Source organism: Carya illinoinensis, chromosome 1 (assembly GCF_018687715.1).
Source record: "Carya illinoinensis cultivar Pawnee chromosome 1, C.illinoinensisPawnee_v1, whole genome shotgun sequence".
NCBI classification, from domain to species: Eukaryota; Viridiplantae; Streptophyta; class Magnoliopsida; order Fagales; family Juglandaceae; genus Carya; species Carya illinoinensis.
The window spans coordinates 26,122,533-26,132,500 of record NC_056752.1 but is presented as its reverse complement, the minus strand read 5'-3'; positions in this window follow the sequence as shown (position 1 = coordinate 26,132,500).

Below are 9,968 nucleotides of genomic sequence, written 5' to 3'. Positions count from 1 at the left end.
ATTTGTGCATTTTTTTAAATATTTAAAAATATTTTTTAAAAAATGAACTAGCGACGATACCCAATAATAAGAGTTGGGCTGTGACGCCCCTAAATTCCGTTTGGGATTGGACGGACATTTGAAACATCAAGACATGCAACACAAGGTTACCTGCCCCCGTTTATGACATATAAGATGCAATGTTCCTAACATGCATCTAACAATATGCAATATTCGCTGCGGATAAATTTTTTCTTTAGCAATACTATGCACCAAATTGAAAATATCCCAAATGCTTAAAATATACTTCATACATAAAAACCCATTGAACAACTAAGATCACAACACTAGCCCAAAATGGTTATGATCCAAAAAGTACTAGAAATGCAACTCAATCGTACAAATAGTAATTTATGTTAATTACTATATTAACATTGATGTCGCACCGTCGCTTAGTCAATTGTGTCTAGTTGATCAGCTCTTGATTCTCCTTCAGGTCCTGTAACAAGATCTACCATTCGAGGGGAATGGTAGTTGGGACTACCAAAGTGAGATTTGATTACAAATCTCAATAAGTTAACAAAAAACTTCCACACAAACTAATGATGCATGGATGACAGTAAAAACATAAATGCATAATCAAATTCATAAGTAATTAAAGCATAACTTGGCGTACAATATAACATAATTGACATAACTTAAATTGAAACATGAACTGAACTTGACTTGACATGAACTTGATCTGAAACTTGACTTAGCATGAACTTGCTTTGAAACTTTAATTAACATGAACATTATATGAAACTTAACTTATCATGAACTTGTTCTGAAACTTGACTTAATATGAAAAATACATACTCCACAGTTGTTGTGGCCCCATGTATTCTACGTGTAAATACATACTCCACAGTTGTTGTGGCCCTATGTATTCTACGTGTAAATACATACTCCACAGTTGTTGTGACCCCATGTATTCTACGTAAACTTATTCTTTAACTGCTTAAATACATACTCCACAGTTGTTGTGTCTCACGTAATATATGCGCCACAATTGCTGTGACCCCATACATAAGTAATTAAGATGAAACGTGACTGGAATACGAAATGACTGAAGCCCTGACGTAACATAACGTAACTTGAACATAACTTGAATACATGACCAACTTGAGATAGAAACATTTCGTAACATGGTATAACATATAATAGACAACATATTTAACATGACATATTTGCAACAATGAATATTACATGACTTGACATACATGTAATAGATGGCATACTTAGCATGACGTACTTGTAAGGTACAGTAATACATGACAGAATATATTATGTAACAGATAAAAATTGATGACAGAATAAATTCTGTATAATAGACAATTACGTGATAACTTGGCATGGCATGACATGACATATATGATAATACACATACATACACTGTAGTTCCTTTACTTAGCACACATATACAGTAGACTGCTAGTAAGTTAAAAGTTAACTTACCTCGATCTCCGCGTTTCTTATAAAACCTTAAGCGCGATCACGAGAAACTGTAATTAGTGATTCTAAAAGTTAGCATTAAATCACTAATAAATTAAAATATGAAAAATATTAACTTAAATAGTAAAATTTCCATTTTACTCACTATATGTAGGAAAATGACCGTTTTACCCATAATTTAAGGATTTTGCATACTAACTCCAGATGTCACCAAAATTTACATACCTCATGTAAATTTTATCCTCAATTCAAATATCAATTTAGAAAAATTTAAAACTAATCACAACTATTAAAACTCCATAGGGCCAAAATTCTCATATGCTATTTCCATTGATATTTTTGTTTTCTAACTTGTTTTGATCAACCTTTTGATCTATGACTTATAAATATGTGATTTTCAAACCAAACCATCACATAGTTTAAAAAGATGTCCTAAAACATATATAAGCATCTAATTCACGATTACATGGTTAGAAATTAAACAAAATATAAATTTAGCCAAGAACATCCACACTTTGGCTTATTTGAATATCTCTTTGTATAAAATTTCATATCTTTGAAATTAACATCAAATATCTTCAAAATAATAATATAACATGTATATAAGATGCTTAGGATCCTAAAATAAAATTATCAAAGTCATTAGAATAGGTTTAGACCACCAAAGAGTTAAACTTTCTCAAAACAGAAACTGTTTTTCTTCTTCCAGTTTCTAAGTTTCTAAATCTAAGAAAATCTTTCATCAAAACCTTTAATCATGCAAAAATCCTCAACCAATAGTCATATATACATGTTAAAAATACTCCAGAAAAATTTCGGACCAATATCTATCCATTAGCTTGGTCAAAAACTCCAAACTATAACATATTCTCCAGTTTATCTCCCAGAATGACCTTTCTATAGTTTATATAATATTTGACTAACCAAATGATCTTCAAATGGGACAAATAAGATATCCACGTAAACTAGACTAAAACAGGAACAACTTATATGAATGAGACTTTATGATAAAATACTTAAAAAAGCTTCGAAATGGGCGTGCAAAAGAACTCCTAAAAGCTGTCCGAGAGAGAGTGTTTGATATTCTTTTAATGGAAAATATAAATGAAGATAATTTCGTGGGGAGGGGTGGCTGGAGATACTTATGGATGAGATATGGAAGAGATGAGGTTGGAGTGAGAGTTAAGTGTAGGACTCTCTTACCCAAAGTAAGAGTTAAGTGTAGGACTCTCTTACCCGAAGTGAGAGTGGAGTGTAGGACTCTCTTACCTAATAATATCTACAAAAATCAATTCAAGATATTTTTACCCAATAATATCCACGAAATTAGATTAAAATATTTTTATCCAATAATATCCACAAAATTAGTTTAAGATATTTTTATCCAATAATATGCACAATTTTGAACAGATGTTTCGTCCGAAAATATGAAAAAATGTTATTGCGCCATAAGACCTTAAATAACCCTCCGAGTCTAATGGCACAAACCATAATACATTTAGACACTTCTAACTATCTCCAATAATAAAAAACACACTTCTGATACCATAATAAGTAATAACACTAAGTATGTAGTTAGACTAAAACCTATATGATTAATGGATTCGTGAAAGCTTATAGAGTCTTCACGAGATTCCTAAAGTTAATAGAAATTCCATAATTAAATATCTAGCGGGTTGTTACATGGGCTGACATGATCTTTGTTGAAAGAGCAATATTAAATACAGTCGTGAAATGCATAAATAATACTAAATACCAAAAAATGTAATCGTTTTGAAAAAGATTAGAGTCCATTATTAAAAAAATTAATTTTTTTTTATATAAATCTCATATTTATTATTTTTTAAATAAAATATATAGTACTTACATATTTTATCAATATAAATATTATTTCTCTTATTAAAAATATGGCCGAGCGAATTTAGCAAGTGGCATGAAGGAGAATGCTTTAAAGTAGCTGCAATGACTTCGGCTCAAATGTGCACCGAACCGGCTATATAAGGAATCAAGGATGTTAAAACTTCCGGATATCCAGGAGTATTGTGGACAAAGAGGTTTGTCGAAATTGTCGATGGCATGTTAAGGCCCTCAAGGGAGTTGAGGACGATAGTTGAGCCCAAGAAATAACAACCCATGGCTGGAATGTGCCACTTTAGAGGAAGATACATGATGGTCTCTAACCGTACGGGAGAAATGGCCTTAGACTAACACGAAATATTGGGGCGTTTATAACTTTATAGGACCAAGACAGTTGCGAGTAGGGGTGTCAATATGTATATTTTATTTTTATTACTATTGTAATTATGGACATATATTCATATTTGTTATTCTATAGTTTGTAATATTGGTTTTATTATATATTAAAATTTGAAAAATATTGGTAGTTTTTGTTAATAGGTTGTCTTATATTTTTTAAGATATTATGACTATTAATAAATATATATTTTAACTTTTATGCGAACTTATATTAATCGAGTCAAATGGGTTATGCATGTTAATTCAATTCATTTACATGAAATGAGTCATATTGTGTTGACTTATTTTTAATTAATTATTAAACGGGTCATCCGATCCGACCTGCCATCTAAATTAGTTAGGTTTAGGTTTGAAAGTTTGATATGTTTAACTTAATGGATTAGGTTTGGGTTGATCTATATAGTTAAATATTCATGACTTGACACAATCAAAAAACATAAATTGCCACCCGTATCTGCGAGGGCGTATTAGGGTTTGTGGCCTAAGGCTCGAGGATAACTCAAAGGGAGAAAGGAACACTGTCTGAAACCTAAAAACGCAAAGAAGTTCCAAAAAAATTTCAAGAAAATTTTTTCTGACCAGTCACCAGAGTCCTTCACCATTGTCAAAGTTTGAGAGTGTCAAGGATGCATCATATATTTTCTTGTTGTGGTCCAGTACACCAGAAGAGGAAGGAAATTGGAAGCATTTCAGAATCAACTTCTAGTGCATGCAAGGAAGGAAACAACATTGTTGGTCGAAATGACACAATGGCCAGAAGAATTCAAATATTTTCTGTACTAAACGACATTAGTTGGCTGAGGTGAAAGATGACAAAAAACAACACTTTCATTTTGTCTGCATCTACAAATTCTACTCTAGCAACAAACGATATCGTTTCAAGCAAAGCTGAACACAACATGGTTCCAAAAAGATAGCCAATCTGTTGAGCCACGAGTCGCATTCCGAGCTATTGATCAAGTTGTGCAATGAGCCATTGACCGAGTCGTTGACCACACAGTTGATAGAGCCAAAAACTGGCCCACTGCACCTAAACCCAGTCTGAACCCGTTGACTTGGTTTTCAGAATCAATTCAAACCAATTTTGATGTTTTGGTGAGTACTGAGTCATTTTAATATCGATTTTGTTCGTTCAAAAGTCATTACACTCTTGATTCTATGCCAAATATAGTATCTATTAATCAAGAAAATCATTAAGAATTCTTTGAAAGTGGAAAAACTTCAAGGAAAGTTCATGGGAGCACTCAATCGACTAGACATACATAATTTCTGTATTTTTTGTTGTTAATATTAAGGTTTGTTATTTATGGCAGTAAATAAAAGTATTGATCACTCTGGTATTGAAAAATTAAATGGAAGAAATTTTCAGACTTGGGAAAAGCATATAATTTTTCTTCTAACCCATAAAAGACCTTATATACAGTAATAATACAAAAGCCATATGAAAATGTAGAAAATGACCTAAATGGAAGTGAAAGTAGCTTAAGAGCTAGAGACAAATGAGAATAACACAATACATGGGCAAAAGCTTTGATTTTGCATTGCATGAAAGATGATATTATTTCTTTTTTCGAAGACTATGAAACTTCCAAAGAGGATTATGGATGAAGTTGAGGGTAAGTATGGATTAAGATCAGATACTTATATACTGTTATTGTTGGATAAGTATAACTGAACATGCATGAAAGAGAATGATGACATAGGCAATCATCTAATAGAGTTGATTGCAAAGAACTATATGATGTTGGCCATCCTCTTACTGATAAAATGCAGGTTACAACCATACTAGTCCTCCTTCATCTTGGAAACACATTATTTCTTCCTTAACGCATCATGGTAAGGATATAACAATGACTTCACTCCCAATATTTTTGGTACTTGAAGAAGAAAAATGATGAAAAGAAAGAACATAGAGAATGGATAATCCAATTTAATGATGACTCAAGACACACGTTCTTCGCACAACAAGATGAAGCAGAAATAGTTCAATAAAAAAAAATGTTTGAAAAGAGAGTCGAAATAAATCATTTAATGGATACTATTTTGAGTGTGGATACTATTTTGAGTGTAAAAAGAAGGGACATTACTAATCACAATATTTTAATAAAGAAAAAAAGAGAGTATAGAGATTATCACGACAATTTCAGAAGTAATTCTCGTGGAACCAATGTCAAATATGTGGTGGTTAGACTCTTTTACAGTAACAAAAAATATTTCTCAGAACAAAAAATTATTTGTCAAACTTGAAGAAAAACAAATAAGTGAGCATAAAGTGTATATAGGCAACAACACTGTTGAAGCCTGTTTTGTAAGAGCAGTCTGAAGAGGGAGAAGTCATCTTTGGCCCACGGTGATGGTTTGGGGCCCACATGTAACGGCTCAAAATTTTACTTGGAATCGGATGGACATTTGAAATGCGAGATATGTAACACAAGATTACCTATCTTTGTTCATTACAAATAAAGATGTAATATTCCTAACATGCATCTGGCAGTATATAATATTCGTAGCAATTTTTTTTTTAAGCAATACTATCCACCAAACTAAAAAAATTTGAAATACTTTAAACATGATCTATACATACTGACAAGATAAACATCCATAATGTCCTACTTCATGGATGTCTAATCACAATGTCTTAATAATGGAAAAGCAAAAGAGAGTAAGGAGATTGTCATGGCAGTGTAAAACCAATGCCAAATACGTGATGTGTAGACTCTGAAACAAAAAATTATTTATCAAATTTGAAGAAAAACAAACAAGTGAGCATAAAATATATATGGGCAACAACACTACTTAAGCCTGGTTTGTAAGAATAGTATGAAGAGGGAGGAGTCGTCTTTGGCCCATGGTGATGGTTGGGGACTCACACGTGACGCCCATAGATTCTACTTGGGATCAGATGGACATCTAAAGCGCGGGATATGCAACACAAGCTTACTTGCGTCTGTTCATGACATATAAATATACAATATTCCTAACATGCATTTAGCAGTATGCACTATTTGTAGCAAATTTTTTTTTTTTTTTTTAGCAATATTATCCACCAAACTAAAAAAATCCCAAAAACTTAAAACTTGATCCATATATACTGATAAAATAAACATCCACGATTATAGTACGAGTCCTAAATGTATGTAAACATAAGGGTACTAGAGACTGAGCTCCTTAAATACAAGTAGGAACTAAAGTAACTACTAGACTAATCCATTAAGTAGCTTGTACAACTTAGTCAAGAAGTTATAATACTAATGATAAATCAGAGCATTGAGGCTATAAGTTTCGTGTCGTATCATCACCGTCTAATTGATCATCTCCAGTCAGTTAACCTTTGGTGCGCCTCCTGATCCTGACATGTGGTCTACCATTCTAGGCGGAATGGTAGTTGGGACTACTACGATAAGATTTAATTACAAATCGCTGCAAGTTAACAAATAACTTAATATACAAGTCAAAGATGCATGCATACTAGACATTTAACATGTAATAAACTCACACGATTTGAACTTGAGCATAGACACAACTAAAACTAAACATGACCTGACATGAACTTAAACTAAAACATGGATAGAACATGAACTTGAAATATGACTGAACGTGAACTTGAAACGTGACTTAATATGAACTGGAACATAGTATGAATGTAAACTTGAACATAGCATGAACGTGAAACAAATTTTGACAATCAAAATAATTTTGCCAGTCGTTTCGTTAGGAATAGTGAACAATTAGAATGATTCTGTCAAACATATTCCGTTAGAGATACTCAAATAATCAGAATGATTATACCATGAGTATATTCTTATGTATTATGGCAGATTATACACCTTTACTGTAGTAGCTGGCAGCGCATATGCTTTGACTGCAGTACGAGACAAATTATATATTCCTTAACCATAGTATAAATAAACTGATAACATGAACTTGAACTAAAACATGAATTAAACGTGAACTTGAACATAGCATGAACGTGAACGTCAAATATATGAATTTAGAATCTTGTTCAATAAATATGATAAATAGATCATAAGCTGAAAACTATAAAAGAAATAATAATATAATAGTGGATTGGAATAAAAATGATTATCTCAAAAAAATCTGTCACATGTATAATTTCTATATAATTTCAAAAGACACCCTACCATTTTATTTTATTTTATTATTGTATTACTTTATTGACATATCCTAACTCTTTAAATGCTAAAATGACCATTCACTGTATTATCTTTATTACCCCAATAAACCGATTCGATTTTTTACTTTAAAATTAAAATAAAATAAAAAAATAAAAATAAAAGAAGAAGAAGAAGAAGAAGAAGAAGAAGAAGAAGAAGAAGAAGAAGAAGAAGAAGAAGTTGAATACGAAATTAGGCTACCATTTCCTAGTACCAACTCAATAGAGAGGACATAACATCTACTATTAATTTCTCAAGTGTGCCATAAGGGGTGTTAATGTGGCTAGTGGAGGATGTAGAATCAACCATCTACTGTTTGCAGACGATTGTGTGTTGTTTGGAAAGGCAACAGTAGAGGAGTGGAACAGAATTCAGACTATGCTGCAGATTTATGAAAAAGCATCAGGCCAGGTTCTTAATAAAGAAAAATCAGCAGTTTTCTTTAACTCCAATACAAAAATGAGTGATCAAACCCTTATAAGGAATGCAGGAGGAGCCGTGATGATAGGATCTTATGAGAAATATTTGGGATTGCCTGCAGTTGTAGGTAGATCCAAATACCTCACTTTTAGGAGCATAAAGGAGAGAGTTTGGAGGAAGGTGACAAACTGGAAAAACTCTTTTCTCTCTGTAGCAGGCAAAGAGATTCTCATCAAGGCAGTGTTACAAGCTGTCCCAACCTACACCATGAGTGTTTTCTTGTTTCCAAAAAGGCTTAGTTCTGAACTTAATAGCCTTCTAGCCAAGTTCTGGTGGGGCAATCAGAAAAATGGGAAAGGGATGCATTGGGGGAGCTGGGACAGATTGGGGCAACAGAAAATAAAAGGAGAGATTGGTTTTAGAAACATTGAATGCTTTAACTTGGCATTGCTAGCCAAGCAAGGGTGGAGAATCCTTTCAAATCCCTCAAGCTTGGTGGCTCAGATCTACAAGCAGAAATATTTTAAAGACTCCTCCTTTTTAGAAGCCAAGTTGGGAAGTTGCACTTCCTTCATATGGAAGAGTATATGGAAGGCATCCGAGATTGTCAAAGATGGAATGAGATGGAGAGTTGAGAATGGGGAGAGAATCAAGATATGGAAGGATAAGTGGCTCAATGTTCCAACCAGCTTTAAAGTTCAATCTCCAATAAATGGGTTGCAAAAGGAAGCAAGAGTGAAAGAGCTTATCGTGGAAGAAGAGAAGAGATGGAATGAAGAGCTGATTCATGAAATATTTGTAGAAAATGAGGTGGAACAGATACTTAGTCTACCATTGAGCAAAATGGGGAGTGAAGATAGGATGGTTTGGGGTCCTTCAGAAAAGGGTCAATTTTCAGTGAGAAGTGCATACTTTCTGGAGATGGATAGGAGAAGAAGGGGCAAAGGGGAGGGCTTTGCTGAGTTCAATGCTGATCAGGGCTGGGGCAAAATATGGAAACTAGACATTCCAGAGAAGGTGAAGATCTTCCTATGGAGAGCAGGAAACAACTTCCTAGCCACAAAAAGCAATCTCAAAACCAAAAAAATAGTGGAAAGTGAGTGGTGCCCAGTTTGCAAGGTTCAGAAGGAATCGGTTATGCAGGTGTTGTGGCAGTGTGATGCATCTAATGATGTGTGGTCAGAATCATGCTCAAAAGTGCAGAAGTGGAACATAGATGAATCAAGTCTAATAAAGCTGTTAGAAAAACTGTCACTGGTTCTAACTACGGTGGAAATGGAAGAGGTAGCAATGACCATGAGAAGTATCTGGTTCAGAAGAAACCAGTTGGTGTTTGAAAACAAGTTTATCTCTCCAAACCAGCTTAGAACAACAGCAAGTGAGCAGTTGAGACAATTTCAAATGGCTCGAACTGTGGTAGAACAGAATAGTCACTGTAGGGAGAGCAGAAGACAACAGAGATGGATGAAACCAATAAGAGGTTGGGTTAAGGCAAATTGGGATGCTGGCTTTGATCAGAAACAGAAAAAGTGTGGTTTTGGGATAGCTATAAGGGATGAGATGGGGGAAGCTCTAACTATGTGTTGTTGTCAGAAATCAAATGTACCTAGTCCAGCTACTGTAGAAAGTTTGGTGTTGTGGAGA